Genomic DNA, 19,800 nt, shown 5'->3' on the forward strand with positions numbered 1-19,800 from the left:
ATAGGACCCTCTAGTCATACACAATCTATTACATGAGTAAGTATAGTGAGAAAACTCACTTCTCGCTGGAAAGTAATCAATCTCATACCCAAACCGTCGGTTTAGACTCCGCCTAATTATATCACATTACACTCTAATTAATATTTCATACTAATAGCCTCCGTATGCTAGATCGAGTCTCTCTACAAAATCTTAGAGGGGTAAAAAGACCATTTTCCCCTATTTGGTCAAAGGTCCACAATTTGGCCCAAAACCTCAAAAGTCAAAGGAAGTCAACACCCAACGCATACGCTGGGCGTACATCCCTCTACGTTGGGTATACAACTAGCCATGCACGCATTGGGGGTGTCTCTACGCTATGCTGCGCGTAACTGGAAGTATGCACGACATACTCCTCAGACTTCCATTTCTCACTTCATTCGGTATTAATCCGTTAAGACAAATGCTACAACTACAGATCTAAGATGAATAAGGTTTGTTCCTTCATAAAGTCATGGACTTTAAGCCTTAGCATGGCTGAATAAGACCCAAACTCACAAACTCTAACATTCTTAACATAAAAGTCCATATAACTCATGCATGGATAGATTTAGATGACCAAGCTCCCATTTTTATGAATCTAGACAACCAAATACACTTGAAAGGACAGGAAATAAGCTCCGGAGTTCATCAAACTCACAAAGCTCCAAGCTTTGGGACATAAAAACCTAACATGGACCCAAAACATTAACTAGTAAAAACAATGAGCAAGTTTCGAACTTGATACCTCTGGAAGATGCACCAACAATAGAAGAACTCAGATCCAAGAGCTACAAGCACAAGCTATCCCTCCTTCAAAGCTCCTTCTTCACCAAAATATTCACAAAAACACTTAGATAAGCCACAAACATTCACAAAAGCAAGGAACACAAAATTAGGGTTTGAGGGAGGTTGGAGGCTGGAAATGGTGGCTGAAAATGAGGCCATCAAGTTCCTTAAATAGGGGCTCACAAAGCATTAGGGTTTACACTCTGAGCCTAGTGATATTGCCATATTTATACATATTTTTAGGCAATATTGATTTACATTTTATTATTATTTTGGTTATATATATATATATGTATATATATATATATATATATATATATATATATATATATATATATATATATATATATATATATAGAATTATGATACTTAGAAGGATAAAATGTTATTTGCAGCCCAAAATAAAGCATTTCCCAAGAGAGGGACCAAAAGTGACAATATAGGGAACATTGGAGACTTGAAGCACAAAAGATGAAGAAATCCACGGAACTTACTAAAACCACGACGTGGCATGAGTATTCTAGAAGATAAGATTACGTGAAGAAGGAGTCCTTGCCTGATACGGATAACTTGGAAACCACGACGTGGCAGAGATAGCCACGATGTGGCACAAGATTTTTTAGCATATTTGTGCACTGTTGGTCATTACGATAAAGGGACTTTTGGGGGCAGAAGAAAGAGATTCCAGAAGGCGAAATTCAGAAGAAAAAGAGATCTGGAAGTGGTTTTCAACACCAAAGAAGAAGAGGAAGTTCATAATTTGCTTTATAAACTTGGTACATTAAACATGTGTTTGATTATAGCTTTTGATTGTTTAGCTGTTAATATGTCCAGCTAAATCTAGCTACTTCTGTTAGCTAGATGAAGCTGGAACTCATGGTTTTAATGCATTAGATTTGACTTTATTTGTTGGTTATATGCTTGTGTTGATTGATTTTACCTAGCATGTTTAGTTAATGATTTAATTGCTTTAAATTCTTGTTCTGTGTAGTTAGTGAACACAAATTTGCATGAATATGAATACCTAATAACAAAGTGAACACTAGTTTATTAGAGCTAAGATCAAACCAATCTTAGATAAGTAATTGAATCATTGAATTAAGTTGTGTTAGAGAACGCATATTATGACTGTAATTGTGTTTTGATTAATCAATCTTCATAGGTCCAATCTTATTTAATAATTGATTATGTGTTAACTATTGTGTGACTATATATAGATTTACATGAATTGATTAATAGTTAGTAGGTTTAGAACTAAACTGCTAATACTTCTTAAATTGGTAACCAACAGTAATAGTTTTGACTAATGTATAACCATTGAGTGAAAGTGGATTCGAACTAACATAAGTATTTTGTTTATTGATTGAGTTTTTGTTAAAGAATTAAGTTCATCTAAACTTGCAAAATTAGATACAAACCCTTTTTAGCTTATTAATAATTAGATTAATTTAGTAGTGAATATATAAATTAATAACACCTTGTGATCGACACCCGACTTACCCAATCTATATACTGTAATCTGACTAGGTACACTGCCTATAAGTGCATAGTTAGTCTAAGTTTGTTAGGTTACAAATATTAAAATTAGTGGGTACTTTTGTGTACATCAAGTTTTTGGCGCCGTTGCCGAGGAACGACTTAGTTTATTAGTTTATTTATTTGCATTAGGTTAATCGATCCTTTTTGTCGGGTAAAACCCGCAAAAAGTTAATTTTCCAGCAAGGTTTAATTTTTTTTAGTCACAGAGTCCACGACGTGGCCAGATAAGTGCCACGATGTGGCTTCTGAGAATTTTAGTTTTTTTAGTTTTTAGTTTATTTTTCTATTTTAGTTCGTTTTTACGTTGTTATTTTGTTTAGTCTGCAGGAGTTCATGACCAGAGGCTCAAACACACCTTTGGTACCACCACGTGATGATCCGGAGTCAACCCTTCACAAAAACAAGAATAAGAACGCAAAGGAAGATCACACGCCAAAGAAGACGCCATTGCAAGAGTTCAAATTAGTGTTCTCAAAGAAACCAGGGAAGAAAGCGGGGGAGTTCCTCAAAGAACAAGAGCAAGCTTGAACACTTGGATCAAATACCCGTCCAAACCGAATCCGAATACGATACCAAGCCTGAATTTGAAGAACATACGAGCGAACCCGACAACGAGCCAAGGATCGAGATGGTAGACATTGAGGAGATGTCCATGGGAGCTTACAAGAAGCGGATCCGAGAAGATGTGGGTCCCGGTTTAGTCCAACCCGCAATACCTGCCACCGCCACATTTGAGCTGAAGGGGCACATCTTGACTGCACTGAAGGATATCCCATTTTATGGGAAAGATCATGAGGATGCTTTTAAGCATCTAGACGAAGTCAATGACATTGCAGATTAATTTAATGTCCCATATGTCAACAGAAACACCGTCTTGCTTAGGAAGCTTCCCATTACTTTTAAGGGAGCTGCTAAAGAGTGGTTAAAATCACTTCCACCGGGTACAATCACCACTTGGGCTCAAATGCGTGAGCAATTTCTTGACCAGTTTTTCCCACCATCCAAGATAGCTAAACTCAAGAAGGCAATAGCCAACTTTGAACAACAGCCGGCGGAGTCATTATACGAAGCATGGGAGCGGTACAAGGGCTTGCTCAGAAATTGCCCTCAACATGATCTAAATGTGCAACAAGAGATGTAAATTTTCTATGATGGGGTCAATGTTATGACAAGACAACTCCTTGATTCTCAAGGACCTTTAACAAAGAAAAGTCCAAAGGAGGTCAAGGAGCTAATTGAAGAATTCGCGAAGTGTAACACCGACCATTTCCAAAACAATTTTTCGCATTTCATAAAAACATAATTCATTCATTATTCATAAAAAACATCATTGTTTAAAACTCCATTCATAACATATATCAATCCCAAGATCTCATAACATAAAAATCCCGTGTGTGTACTGATCAAGCCGGCGCCTTTCCGCGATCCTCACTAGTACCTGAAACACATAACACAAAACACTGTAAGCACAAAGCTTAGTGAGTTCCCCAAAATACCATATATAACACACATTAGCCACTCGAGGCTATAACTCTGTGGGTCCGTGCACCCAAGCTCTGTGAACCCTCAGGTTCTAACTCTGTAAACATGCACAACATAAATCACATAGAATAATGCAGCGCAACACATAACACATATATATCATACAAACAATGTACCACGAAACTCTGGTTACCTACTCAAGGTAAAGTATAGTGAGAAGACTCACCTCGGATATCTCAGTAAATCTCTGACTTGGTAAACTCTGGTCTAGCCCCTGCCTAATCACATGAAATAAATACTCTAATTAATACAACCCTCTGGGCTAGGCTAATCTCTCTTTCTCTCTCTATACATCCTCTAGGAAGGGTAAAAGACTATCCTACCCTTCCGATGACTCTAAGGTCCAAACATTGACTAACCCTAAAAGTCAACGAGTCAATGGTCAACCTTGACCAAACTCGCCGAGTGCACAACTGTGACTCGGCGAGTCCACACGTGTTCTTCACTTTCCTAGTCCTCATTCGACTCACTGAGTCAACCTCAACTCTGCAAATCATCACTGATCACATTCTGTGAAATATCCCGACCCAACTCGCCGAGTCCGGCTCCTGACTCGGCGAGTATCATCGTGCACTCTGCCCTATAGATTCCCTCTGACTCAACGAGTCGCTTCCCCAACTCAGTGAGTCACTAACTATGTGATTATCGGGAAAACCCTCGTCCTACACGCCGAGTCGACTATTGAACTCGGCGAGTTCATGCCATGCTCACACTGAACTGACCTCCTAAGGTCAAATCCACTCCTTTAAACCATAGATCCAGCTTCCCAAAGCATTATAATCATGTAAAGCTAGCATCTTGGTGCTCATGCAAAGGCTCAAAGGCCTTATTTGAATATATGGCCTCTAAAATGACATCCTAAGCTCATAACCTCCATTAACACCCATAAAGCTCAAGGGAAAAGGGTCTCTGGAGCTCTTTGGGTCCTGATCTACAGCACCAACACAAGAAGGGACCAGTTGCTCCATAACCATCCTCTAAAGGGGCTAAAAAGCCCTAACTCTAAGAATTACACCATAAACTGAAGAAGGGTCGAATGAATACCTCAAAATGAAGTCTCTAAGCTCTGGAATCACTGGATTAGCACCCTCTTCATCCTCCTCTTGTCTTGGTCCTCTTCTATTTTCAAAACACCAACAAATGATCAAGAAATGACTCCTTTCCCCTCACAAACGCTCTAGCTCACTTAGGGTTTCTCTCTGGGGTCTGGTAGCCGCAAATGACAGCCATAAGGCCCTTTAAATAGGCCCCAAACCCGAGGAATTAGGGTTTCATTAAACAGCATGGACTCGCCGAGTCCAGCCATCCACCCGGATAATGATTCGCGTCTCTACTCGGCGAGCCTACGCATCAACTCGCCGAGTTCTTCCATAAAACTTGAAATTCAACGAATAAACAAAATACCTGAAATTCCGGATGTTACACGAAGCACTCTCGTGAGTACCACAACCCTAGGAAAGATGGAATCAAGGGTAGTGGAGGCACATAAACTAAAGAAATTGCAGCTATGGTGGCTATGCTGCATAATATGGACTAGAGGTTGACACAAATGGACCACTCAATTCAAGCCATAAGAGTGGGTTGCGAGAGGTGTAATGGTCCACACTTAACCAAGGACTGCAATTTAGATGAGTTTGGGAACAGAAAAGCTCCAGTGTGCTACTCGAGTGGGGACAAGTATGATGAAGACTGTAGGAAACCAAAGAAAGAGTGGCTGCCATATGAAGAATTTAAGAAGAAAAAAGAAGAGAAGTATAGGCAAACAAGCCGAGGCTTCTACCAAAAGGAGCAGCCACCAGATGAGAAGAAACCCGATCTAGAGACCATGTTGATGAAGTTTATGGAAGCTTCAGAAAAGAGACACGAGGCTACTGATTCTGCTATTAATGAACAAAGAAATTTAGTAAAGAATCATCATGCATAGATGGTAGAACAACAAGCTTTAATAAAAAATCAACAAGCCTCCATTAATAATCTTGAAGTGCAACTTGGTCAACTAGCCACTCTGGTTCATGAGAAGCTGTCCCCGAAAAATCCTGAAACGAAGACCCAATCTCATGTAATGGCCATAGATACTAAAGAAGAGGCCATCTCTGAGTTCCTGGAGGCATTAGAAGAAGAACCACAGCAGCCCGATCCAAAACCAAAGAAGCCAAAGTTCGAAAGTGAAGAGGTTGCTGAAACACCTGCACCACGACGTGGCACTTGTCTGGCCACGACGTGGCCCTTGTCTGAACAAAAAGTTCCTGAGCCTGTTCCGGTCTATCAACCTCCTTTAGCATTTCCGTCTCGAGCACATCTCAGTCCACTGGAAAGGGAACATCTGGAATTTATTCAACAAATAAAGGGTATTCCAATTAATACCCCATTGAGACGCTTGCAAAAATCCTAGAATACGCAAAGTTCCTACAAGACCTGTTAGCCACTCGGCAACAACTAAAGAAATGTTCTAAGGTGATTCTAAGTGAGCAAAGCTCAAAAGCTGTGTTGGGAGAGATACCTAAGAAGATGGGAGATCCTAGAAGCCTCACTATTCCGTGTGAGTTTCATAACAACATGAAGGTTGATGCTTTAGCTGATTCTGGGGCTAACATTAATTTGATGCCTTATTCATTTTATCAGAAGTTGGATATTCAGAAGTTGAAGGCTACACGAATGACTATTCACATGGCGAACCGTTCAGTGACATAGCCCCGGGGCGTTGTGGAGAATATTTTAGTAAAAATTGGAAAATTTGTTTTTCCAATAGATTTTATAGTGTTGGATATGAAAGAAGATACCGATGTTCCAATTATCCTTGGTCGTCCGTTACTTAACACTGCTGGAGCTCTTGTTGATATTCGCAAGTCTAAGCTCACCTTGAGGGTTGGTGATGAAAAAGAAATTTTTGGGATAGAAGATGACTTTCAAAGGAATCATGTTCAAGAAGAGGTGTTCACCATTAATGAAGACAATGAACTTGAAGAATTAGAAAAGCTCATGGAAGAAGAGATCAAGACAATTCATCAAGTCAAAAGAACAAAACCAAGAGCATCTGTTCCCTATTTAGTTGAAGTTATTGCTTACAAGAGTTCACATTCTTGGGTAAGCAAGGAAGATGATGTGATGACAAGTGATGAAGAAGAGGTTACTTCAAAGATGACAAGGCAAATGGTGAAAGAAGAGATGAATAGTATGGAGCTCAAGAGTGAAGAAAAATTAAAGACTAAAGGGACCAAACGCAAGCTTGATGAAGACAGTTTAAAGGCTAAAAAAGAGAATTTGAAAAAGGCATATAAAAGACGTGTGTTAGCTTACAAGAGGCGTTTCAAGGAACAAAAGTTCCAGCTGGTGATGGACTCCTTAGAAGATTCAACGTAGGAGGCACGGAGTTCAGCTCATGACTCCATCCAAAAGAAGCGCTTCTCGGGAGGCAACCCGAGCATGGTTTGCATTTTCTTTTCTTTTAATTTTTGAGTTTTAATTAGGAAAGATATCAACACATCGTCTAATAACTAATACTTGGTAAGAATTAGCTATGGGGTGCTTTAATTAATAAATGGAATACAAAGTAAATAATTAAAACTCGTTACTCATTTTTGTGTCCAGACAAAAGCCACATCGTGGTGTGACAATACCACGTCGTGATTTCAGGATAATTATGGGGATAATATGAAAAATTTAACAGATTATGTTCTTTTAAAACCCACGATGTGGTAAAGCCTGTCACGACGTGGCCTTTAAAAAGTCACGGGGGGACCATTTCTTAAACCCTTTGACCACACAATTGTTCCCCATTTGTTTACTGCCTCACAAATGGAAGCAAGGTCCCCACAACTGACTTCTTCAATTTGTCTTCCAAATCATTCGCATTTCTTGTCTTCTATCTCCATCTGGTATGTATTTCGTCCATTAATTGTAGTTATTGCTTACAATTTATACATTTTCATGGTTAGGGTTTATGTGAATGATAAGATTTCCGAAATTGGTTGAAATTGGTTACTGTTTTTAGGTTGCATGTCCTTTGAATAGCAATAGGAACAAACCCCAAGTATTGTTTTTGGTTAAAATCGTGTATACGGTGACCGATCTAAACCCACGTCCTGATTGTGTCTCATGACATGGCGTTCTAAGCCACGTCGTGACTCCTGGGTAAATAGAATATTTTTTTAATGCTTTGGGTGTTTGTTGCTGTGGTTTAATTTTGTTTACAGAAATGGTACCTAGAAGGGCTGTTCCACAGGAGGAGAATCCAATTGATGTGGCGAGTATTCATCCTTTATATCGGTTTCCACGAAACGTTCCTCGACCATTATTGACTACATATGAAAATCGGTTGGGATGGTTATACAACAAGAAGTTTGCGATAGCTCCGATTGTCAATTGGGGATGTCTTAGTGGTGTTGGAATGGTTGTTGAATTACAACGATATTGGACAAGAATATACGAGGGGGGCCATTTTTCCTTTAGTTGTCACGGGTGGATGAATTTGTTCGTGATTCAAGAACCCGTGTACCGAGAATAATCGGTGGAGTTTTTCTCTACCGTAGTCTTCGAAGAACGCACCATTGACTATAATTATAACCGGGCACTTGTGTTCCGGTTGGGAGGTGTTTATAGGGAGTGTAGTCTTCGGGAATTTGCTTGGCGAATGGGACTTTATACGGAAGTGGAGACTCAATCTCCGTTCTTCATACCATTTTTGCATGGGTGTGTTCGGGATTTTAATCCAGGCATTATGGATGTCCAGTTCTGGCGGAGTATTTCCAACCATGAGTATAATACTCGTAACTCTAGTGAGTCACAAATTCGGAACCCCGTTTATCGATTTCTACATCGCCTTATCACTTTTTCTATAAATCACAAGCATCATGGCGATAAAGTTCTTATTCAGAATTTGTTCTATCTGTGGAGTCTTATTACCCCCGGGGTTTGCTGTGATTTACCATATATGCTTGAGAGGTTCACGGGGAAGAAAGTGGCTAATTCTAGGGCCGAGAATCCAATTACGGGAGGACATTTGATTACTCGCCTTGCTCGGTCGTATCATATTTTGACTCACGACTTTGTGAGGAATCTTACCGATTCCCGGACACTGATTTAACCATTTAAGTTTTGGGAGTTATGTGGGTAGTGGTAAATGTCGGGGGCGGTTTTGTTATACCACCAGTAGATGAGGAGCAGGAGGAGGCGCAACCAGAGCAACAACCACCAGCCAGAACTCGGTGTAGAAATGTTCGAGCTCGAGGAGAGATGGAGAGAGAGTGTGCTACTCCACAACATGTTCAAGGAGTACCCACCGACCCTTTTCAGAGTCGGGTGGGAACTTATTAGGATAACCTCCGGGGAAATGCCATTTATCATACCCAACTTACTGAGGGTATTTATTCACATTTGGGTGTGACCCGGCCACCATCTATACCACCTCATTATCCTTATTTTCCAACATGGGAGGAGCTTTGGAATCCACGGAATGATGGGGAAGGACCGAGTGGATTGCAGGGACGAGGGGGTGATGATTGATTTCTTTTCTATTTAGTTTCTTTTGTTTTATTTTAAGGAGTGTTCTTTTATGTTTGAATTTGGTTTGTGATGTAAGACTTTGTTAGACTATTATGTTACTCTTTTATTTCTTTTGGGTTTTTCCCTTTTTAGATTAGCATTGGAATTTTCAGAAGGAAGTAAGGCTGAGTCAAGAGTCATGTTTGTCTAGTCAAGTCAAGGTTCGGTTAAAGTCATGAGTCGAAACCCACAATTAAGGATAAGTGTGGGTTACGTTGGAGGGAGAGAGGTTAAAGTAGGACAGTATATTTACGTAGAAGTGTCTTAACCCATTATGACACTGGTCAAGCTGCTAGGATGAATAAAGTGATGACGAATTTTTTTTCTGCCATCCAGTTTCCACGACGTGGCTTTCTTTCACCACGTCGTGGCCTGCAAAATGTGATGCATTCTGTTCGCGTTTTTATCAAAACTCACGACGTGGTATTATGCACTACGACGTGATTTATGATTTTCTATTCGTCTTGAAGATCCTAAGCGTCTTTTACCTTGAGGCTTGTCATGTTTCTTCTTGGGATCATTATGAAGACTATTTTGCCTCGGTTCTTCCTGCATATAATGTGGCGTATGCTTTCCCATGTTTTTCTACATATTTGAACCCACTTTGAAGAGTTGAAGTTTTGAGTCGTGCTCGTGGTTTATTTATATATCCATCTAGTTCAACACCAAGTTCATATTCTGGAGAGGTCGATGTTCGAGATGCACGTTTTCCACGCTTTTGGAGATACTCACACCACTATCCAGGGGAGTCTGTTCCTTTTTCTCCCTTCTCTTAATTTTGATTTATTTTTTTGCATACAATGAGGGCATTGTATGAAACAAGTGTGGTGTAGGGGGTAGAAAAAGTAAATTACTAGAAAAATTGTAAATTTTAAATTTTTAATAATTAAATCTAGTAATAATATTTTGAACTGTAGTTGCTAGTGTTATATGGGATGATCCGATAAGAGCTCAAATGTTTAGTTGAGCCAATACACGTTATAGTGCATTTGTGGCCTCCCTTATTTTAGTGAAATCATGGAACAAAAACATAATCCCACTTAGTTTGAGGGATGCGATATGTTTAGCATCATGTACCAGAAATGTATCCAGCAAATTATTTTCTTTAACCAATAAAGGTTGAAGTTGAGCGCCCCTGCTTAAGCATGTAGGTTTTGAGTGAAAAAAAGTGAGTTACATGTTTGAAAAAAAAGAGAAAAAAAAGAAAAAAGAGAGAGAATTACAAGAAAAAGTTGAAGAATTTCAGGAGCATCAAAGTCAAAGTATGAAGATCAAAGATGAATAAATTCTAAAGAAATTCAAAAGTTGAAGATACCCAAAAATCAAAGATCAAATATCAAAGAAGTGAAGAATTCCAAAAGAGTTCCATAATGGTATCATAAATAGTTAATGTCTAGATTATGTATGCTTGGGTTGCTCAACCAACAACACCTTGAGGTTAGGAGGTTTTCTGCGGATGGATTCGGAGGGATGCATAAAATGAGCATTGTTCGGAAGAAGTGGGCGAGTGTTTATGAAGATTGTGAGTATTTAAAGTAGGGGGTTAATTAGGAAAAATTTAGACACAAATGCATGTGTTGAGGTCTTAGCATAATGGCTGAGCTTGAATTGGATTGTTATATGAAATACTAGTGATGAAGGTTTGAGCTTAAATAAGTAGATTTGCTTGAGGGCAAGCAAAGCCTAAGTGTGCGGTACTTTGATATTGCCATATTTATACATATTTTTAGGCAATATTGATTTACATTTTCTTATTATTTTGGTTATATATATATATATATATATATATATATATATATATATATATATATATATATATAGAATTATGATACTTAGAAGGATAAAATGTTATTTGCAGACCAAAATAAAGTATTTCCGAAGAGAGGGACAAAAAGTGACAATATATGGAACATTGGAGACTTGAAGCACAAAAGATGAAGAAATCCATGGAACTTACTAAAACCACGACATGGCAGAGACATCCACGACGTGGCATGAGTATTCTAGAAGATAAGATTACGTGAAGAAGGAGTCCTTGCCCGATACGGATAACTTGGAAACCACGACATGGCAGAGATAGCCACGACGTGGCACGAGATTTTTCAGGATATTTATGCACTCTTGGTCATTACGATAGAGGGACTTTTGGGGGCAGAAGAAAGAGATTCCAGAAAGTGAAATTCAGAAGAAAAAGAGATCTGGAAGTTGTTTTCAACACCAAAGAAGAAGAAGTTCATAATTTGCTTTATAACCTTGGTACATTAAACATGTGTTTGATTATAGCTTTTGATTGTTTAGCTGTTAATATGTCCAGCTAAATCTAGCTACTTCTGTTAGCTAGATGAAGCTGGAACTCATGGTTTTAATGCATTAGATTTGACTTTATTTGTTGGTTATATGCTTGTGTTGATTGATTTTACCTAGCATGTTTAGTTAATGATTTAATTGCTTTAAATTATTGTTCTGTGTAGTTAGTGAACACAAATCTGCATGAATATGAATACCTAATAAAAGAGTGAACACTAGTTTATTAGAGCTAAGATCAAACCAATTTTAGATAAGTAATTGAATCATTGAATTAAGCTGTGTTAGAGAACGCATATTATGACTGTAATTGTGTTTTGATTAATAAATCTTCATAGCTCCAATCTTATTTAATAATTGATTATGTGTTAACTATTGTGTGACCATACATAGATTTACATGAATTGATTAATAATTAGTAGGTTTAGAACTAAACTGCTAATACTTCTTAAATTAGTAACCAACAATAATAGTTTTGACTAATGTATAACCATTGAGTGAAAGTGGATTCGAACTAACAGAAGTATTTTATTTATTGATTGAGTTTTTGTTAAAGAATTAAGTTCATCTAAACTTGCAAAATTAGATACAAACCCTTTTTATCTTATTAATAATTAGATTAATTTAGTAGTGAATATATAAATTAATAACACCGTTCCCTGTGATCGACACCCGACTTACCCAAGCTATACTGTAATCTGACTAGGTACACCGCCTATATGTGCATAGTTAGTCTAAGTTTGTTAGGTTATAAATATTAAAATTAGTTGGTACTTTCGTACACATCACCTAGTATGCCCAACGTAACGTCTGGTACGCCCAACGTATTAGGTGGCCTCCGCGTTCATGCAAGCACGTAAGTACGCTGAGCGTACACATGAGTACGACCCTCATATTTAATTGCCATATTTTATTAAATAAGGACTAGACTTAAAAATGCATAAAAGATTAAGGTCATTGAAGCATACCTCAATTCGGGATGTTACAATTCTCCCGCACTAGGATCAGACTTCGCCCTCAAAGTCATCCTCTGGAAATAGCTCTGGGTACTGCTCGCACATCTCGGACTCCGACTCCCAAGTCCACTTCGAGCCTCTACGATGCTGCCACTGGACTTTAACCAAATGCACTTCCGTGTTCCTGAAGATCTTCACTTTCTTATCCAAGATCGCCACTCAATTTAGTTCAGGAGATCATCAACCTGAATGTCCTCTACAGGAACCACTACCGTCTCATTGGCTACACACTTCCTCAACTGGGATACATGGAAGGTGTCATGAATCTGACTCAGCTCCTCAGGCATCTCTAATCGATAAGCTACCTTGCCCACTTGAGTAGTCACCCTGAAAGGACCAATGAATATAGGGCCCAACTTGCACCGCTTCCTGAATCATATCACCCCTTTCCATGGGGATACCTTTAGGAGAACAAACTCACTGACCTAGAACTCTAGTTCGTAATGACTTCAATCTGTGTAACTTTTCTGATGACCCTGGGCCATCGACAATCTCTGTCCGACCTGCTGGATATGCTCTGTCGTGTTGAGCACTATCTCGGTGCTCCCCGTAACTCTCTGTCCGACCTCCCCCCCAACAGATTGAAGACTGACATCTCCTCCCATATAAAATCTCAAAAGAAGGCATCCCAATGTTGAAGTGATGGTTGTTGTTGTAAGAAAACGTAGCCAAGGGAAGATAGGAATCCCAACTCCTACCAAAATCCATAACACAAGTGCATAGCATATCCTCGAGTGTCTGAATCATCCACTCACTCTGCCCATCTGTCTGCGGTTGGTATGCGGTGCTAAAATGCAGCCGAGTACCCAACTTCTCATGAAATTTCTTCCAAAATCTGGAAGTGAAATGCACATCACGGTCAGACACTATCGATGTTGGCACTCCATGCCGAGCCACCACCCCTCAAATATAGACGTTGGCCAACTTCTCTGTAGAAGAGTTCTCACTTATAGCCAAGAAGTGAGCACTCTTCGTTAATTGGTCCACTATCACCCAGATGGTGTTCACACCCTCGTAGTCCTCAGTAATTTGGTAATAAAATCCATATAAATATGTTTCCATTTCCGAAGGGGAACCTCCAGAAGCTGCAACTTGCCATGAGGGGACTGGTGCTCTACCTTGACCTTGCGACAGGTCAAACATCTTCTACAACCCATGTCATGTCTCTCTTCATACAGGGCCACCAATAATTGTGTTTTAAATCCAGATATATCTTTGCAGCCCCCGGGTGGATAGAAAACCTTGACTTATGGGCCTCCTCCATCAAAATCTATCGGGCTCCACCCATATACGGCACCCATATCTGCCCATGGAAAGTCATAAGCCCCCTACTATCCATCTTAGAATCCAAAATCTGCCCGATCACCTGCTCCCTCTTGCGGTTTTCTAGTCTCATGGCCACCTCTTGGGCCTCCCGGATGACATCTAAGAGTGGAGTCATCATTGTCATCCTCATACATATATCTCGAATTGAGGTACTCACTGCTCTACGAATTAGGGCATCAGCTACTATATTATCTTTTCCTGGATGATACAAAAGCTCATAATCATAGTCCTTCACTACATCCAACCACCTTCTTTGCCTCATATTCAGGTTGGGCTGAGCCATAATGTACCTCAGGCTCTTATGGTATGTGTAGATGGTACACCCGACACCATAGAGATCATGATGCCAAATCTTGTGGGAAAACACTACCGCCCCAACTCCAGATCATCGGTGGAACAACAATCCTTCCCGGTCAATTTGGTGAGAGGAACAACAATCTTGGAGAAATCCCTGATAAATCTCTGATTATAACCTGCCAGGCCAAGGAAACTTCTAATCTCATATGGGGACCTCGGCACTTCTGTAACGCCTTGATTCTCAAGTATCAATTTATTGTTATAATTTCTCATGATTTCTAGGTCTACTCGACAATTTGGTTGCCTGAATCGTTGAGTAGCAGCGGGCTGGTCCATGTGTTTAAGTGACCTACTCACCGAGTCTAAGAAGAGACTCAACGAGTAGGAGCTGGAGGATGAAACCCTAATTTCCAGGGTTTTGCACCCTATTTAAAGGATCATTGGCCTCCTCAGTCTCCCCTGGCAACCTCTTGATAGTCCATAAACCCTAATTCGTGTGAGTGTGCTCCATTTGTGTGTTTTAAAGCTTTGGAAGGTGTATCTTTGTAAGAAGAACTTGAAGAGCAAGTGGCTAGGAGCAAAGAACATGTGGGGATCTGATATCTACCTCATATGACATCTTTTGGAAGGTATCAAGTCGTTACCTTGACCTTATTTCATTCTAGATCTCATTTGGTTAAAGATTTGGGCTTTTCTAGCATATTATGAAGCTATTCTGGGGTATGAGCTCAGATCTGAAGGTGTAACTTCAGATCTGAACTCTCCTTGGTCTCTAAATCCATAAAGCTATCAACTTTGGCAAGAATGAACCTCTCCTTATGTGTAAAACTCCATTACAAGCTTGGTTTTCCATTATAAGACTTTAGAGCCTTGCATGTACGTAAAGTTTGCATCTCTACATGATAAAAATGCCTTGGGAAGCTGGATCTGCAATATGGAACCTTAAGATGGCTTAAAAACCATCTGAATGGATAATGGACTGAAGGGACTCGGTGAGTTGCATGGTCAACGCGGCGAGTCCGATGAAGATTGTTGGGGACTCGGTGAGTCAGTAGGGTGATGTTGAGAGGAAAACTTGAGTAACACACTTGAACAAACGTTAGAACAAGTAATAATGCAGAATTAAGTTTAACTCAGTGGATCATAAAGCTCAACAATAATAAGTTAGAATTAGATAGTTAGATAGTTAGATAGTTAGATGCGGAAATATAAGGAAATGCAAATCACAACAAGTTTATATCAAGAAGACACTTAAGCTGATTCTTAATGAGGATTGCAATCAAACAAAGTTAGTAAGTGAGATCAGACTTAGTGATTAAGTCAAGGCTGACTTGCTCCAAAGAGATATTATAATCTTCATAAAATGTAAAGACATAAAATGTAAAGATATTATAATCTTCATAAAATGTAAAGACACAAGACTGACTTCCTAAAGCTTAAGAGAGGTGTTTTCATTCAGAAAATGACAGCTCCATTTATAGAGTCTCAAGGATTAAAAAGTTAAATCTATCTAAGATGGCCATGCAAGGTAGACTAGGTAAAGAAATATAAAGACATAAAATAACAGATAAAACTAAAACTAAGATAAATGACTGATGACATTGACTGCGGATGCGGTTCTTGATTGCGGTTGTGAGCTTGACTGCGGATCAGGAGATGGCTTCATATTTGTTAAGTTTAAGAGGGTCACTTTTATGCTTCAACAATTCCCCCCTAAGTGACCTTTTCAACTTTCCTTTCACTTGTCAAGCTTCAGGAATTTGATGAGAATCCACCAGAACTTCTTGACTTCTCTGAGCCAAACAATTCTCCTGGAGATTTCAAACATAACTTTAGTAGTTGTGTGTTTTGACCTATTGACTACAGTTTGAGTGATCTCTAATTGCTTCTAGGTCAATCGGTTCATGGCAGCCATTGGGATGAAATATTTTGTTTCATCATTTTTGCGTTTGAAAATGACTCCAAGATCCGGGAAGTTAGTTGCTCCAAAGGATCTATCTTGAAAGCCTTCAGTCAGGACCGGAGCGGGTTTAAGAGGAGGGGGGTTTAACTTCTGAGCAAGAGCAGGGTGGATTTCCGCATCAATGGTGGCAAAGTCACAAACCGTTTCTTTTAGAAATGTACAAGCCATTTCATACACAATCTTCATTTTAGGATTCTTTTCACACTTGTTCTGAAATACCTTAGAAATCTGGAAAATTTCTTCCGGGTTCATGCAAGGGAAGTCATCTTGGGTGCGGACATAATCTGAATTCCTTCTGGTAAGAGTGTACTGAATGAAGTCTGCTTTCATGAATTTTCTGGGCTTGAAGTTTTTGATCGTGGTGGGCTTGTCTCTTGACCAGATATTTTCGATTATAGATCCATGGTTGGCATGGAATCTATTAAGTCTTTCAAATTCAAGTGGCAACCTCTGATCTTTGGGGAGGTTACGGTCAAACGATTCAAAGACGATGAAGAATTATGCTTTAGGGGAGATGGGAATGTCCCAATAACCGTCAGATGGGGATTCTGCATATGTGAGATAGGGTTTGTAGTCTTCATCAGGAATTGATGAGGGATTCATCCATAGTAATGCCGAATCCGTGATCTCTCCATATCAGTTCAGCTAACTTAGCTGCTCTCCAGTCAGCTTTCCTTTGCTTGGTTTTGGTAGAGTCGTACGAGCTTTCGGATGACATTCCTGGGGCTATATTTATGAGGTGAGGAGGAGTCTCCGGATGCGGGGAAGAAGTATGTTGGATATCTTGGACTTTTTCTTGTTGCGGTGGAGACTGATGAGGGGAGTGAATTTGACTGTGTTGAGGAGAAGGCACATGAGTCTTCTTTTTGGGAGATGGTTATGGGGAAGGTTATGGAGAAGGGAATTTTTGTTGAATGATTGGTTGCTGATGAACGAGATCAAATTAAATGGGAGTTTGGAAGTGTTGATGTTGATGTGAATGCTGATGGGAGATGCAATCTGAATCATGGTCTTCACTTCCCCCTCTTGAGGAAGGAACACCTGGCGCCTCCTCATGCCATTGTTTAAAACCATCTATCTTTGCATAGACGTCATTAAATTGGGCCTTGAGTGCATCAGCAATCTGTTGATTGTTGGGGACTGCGGGGTTGAAGAGCAGTTGGTGGATATCCTTGGTAAGTTGTAAAATCTCCTGGCCATGAAAATTTGAAGAGAAGGAGTGGCGAAGACTGTTGAATGTTGATTGCAATACGGAGATGGTGGACTCATACTCATTGTGAGTTTCCTTGACAAGATTCTTTGACTGAGTGGATTGATCTGCAATTGTGGATAGGAGTTCAGTCTTGATTGTAGATACTTCAATGATGAGTCACTCCGCAACGCCAAGAAATTGTTGGTGATCAGCTTTGCGGTTTGTGTCGAGGGCTTGAAATCCCATTTCGACTTTGAAAGAGATCCTCTCAACAACAAGTCTCTCTCTAGCTTCAAGACGTTCGATTCTTTCAACGAGAGATTGATGACCAGGTGCATCTTCTTGTTGCGGTTGGCTAGATTTTTCTGCAGCCAGAATCTGATCGACCTTGTCTTAGAGACTTAGGAATTCCTTCCATGATACAAACACTTTCTTTTTCTTTTTCTTCTCCTTGGGCTTTGAAGTAGAGTGCTGGGATACGCTTGATTCATCTTCTTCGTTGAAGATCATTGTAACATCCGAGATTTCGGGTATGTTAGTTTGTGTTTCAATTTGAAGGATTTAGGAGGGACTCGACGAGTCGAGAGTCTGACTCACCGAGTCACGTCGAGTTGATTGCGGGTATTTAATGAAAGGACTCGACTAGTCCAAATATGGACTCGCCGAGTAGGTGCTGGGTAGAGAAAACCCTAAGTTACAGGGTTGGAGCCTATTTAAAGGAACTTATGACCTTGGATGCGCCTCATATCTCCTATGAGAAACCCTAAATCGCCATTGGAGCCTTGGGCGAGCTCTTATGATGATGTCAAGGAATTTGGTGGGTTTTATGGAAGGAAAAGAGCATGACTCAAGCAAGGAACGAGATGGGGGCAGTCGATCTAGCATCTCTTCGCATGGGACTGCTGTAGGAGGTATGAATCTATACTCCTTCTTGTGTATTTGGTAGTTTAATTGAATCTAGGGTTTTCTTATTCCTTCTTTTGCTTGGATTCGAAGCTTATGAGGTCCCAGGGTGGAATAAGTCTTAGATTTGGACCTTAAGAGGTCCAAAGAGTCCCAACCATTCTGCTTTATGCTATTCCATTGGAGATATGGATCTAGGTTGCCGTTTTAGGAGCTATTTCTTCATATAAGGGAATAAGAGTGTTGCATGAGCTTAAAGTTTGAACCTTTATGAGATATTTGGTTGTAAGAAGGTAAGATCTATAAGTTAGAGAAACAGATCTGACCTCAGAAGGTCATTTGAGTGATGCCATGGAGGGAAATCGCCGAGTCCATATGGGGACTCGACGAATCGAGTCGGGTTGCCCCGCTATTCGTGACCAGTGGTAACCCATCGAGTGAAAGGTTAACTCGACGAGTCGTGTGAGACCTTAGGAGGATTCAGAGGACAAGCATGGACTCGCCGAGTCACTTGGGTGTACTCGACGAGTCTAGTCAAAGTTGACCGTTGACTAGAGTTGACTTCAGTTGACCTTAGGGTTTTGGTCAAACTGATTCAAGAAAGGTCAGGGAGGGGTAGAACGGTCTTCTACCCATTCTATAGAGATGAGGACAAGAGAAAGTATTAATTAGAGATGTTTGCCTTATATGTTAGGCGGAGGCTCGATCGAGGTTATCAAGCCAGAAGGTTTACTAGACATCATGAGAGGTGAGTCTTCTTGTGACAACCCATATACTTCCATTCTGTACAACCATCCACTTCAATGGAAGTCAAGAACTGATTTTGCTAACTTTCAAGCTTTTGGAATAAGTTTGAGTGTTTTAAAGATAGTACATCAAGAGATATCAGGAGAGAGGATACCCTAGGGTTTATTGTGTAGCAATAAATGCCCAAAACTTCAAGAGTTTTTAGTTTACAGTCCAAAATGGTATTGGGACCATAAACCCAAAATACTATATAAGTGAGACTTAGTTATTTTATTCACTTTTTCACATTTCCAAGATTATAGCCATTTCTCTCTCACATATTATCCCATTTTCCTTCAAGATCTTCAACTTGTAAGTGTTTCTAGCCCTAATATGTTTAAGATCAAATGTTAAACATCAAGAAATCATCCAAATACCCCAAGGAAAGGGTGTTCACGGCCCAAGATCTTCTTGGACTGTGAACACTAAAAATGAGGCCAAAGTGTGCCTTATGTCCCTTTAGACCTTGGAACCAAGCATAAAACCAATCCTTGACATGTCTAGACCTTAAGAGCATCAAGAAAACACCCAAAATCACAAAGGGCAAGGTGTTTACGGCCCAAGAATCTTATTGGACTGTAAAC

The 19,800-nt window shown here is 39.8% G+C and overlaps 1 non-coding gene across 1 annotated transcript; it reads right to left on the bottom strand.

Moving 5' to 3' along the window:
* Positions 1–3,358: 3,358 nt before the first annotated feature.
* Positions 3,359–3,465, bottom strand: LOC145055875 (small nucleolar RNA R71). The gene has a single exon (XR_013685423.1). It is a non-coding gene; the product is annotated as a small nucleolar RNA R71 (small nucleolar RNA).
* Positions 3,466–19,800: the final 16,335 nt, after the last annotated feature.

This window comes from Lactuca serriola, chromosome 5 (genome assembly GCF_051521515.1).
Source record: "Lactuca serriola cultivar US96UC23 chromosome 5, Lser_US96UC23_V15, whole genome shotgun sequence".
NCBI lineage: Eukaryota > Viridiplantae > Streptophyta > Magnoliopsida > Asterales > Asteraceae > Lactuca > Lactuca serriola.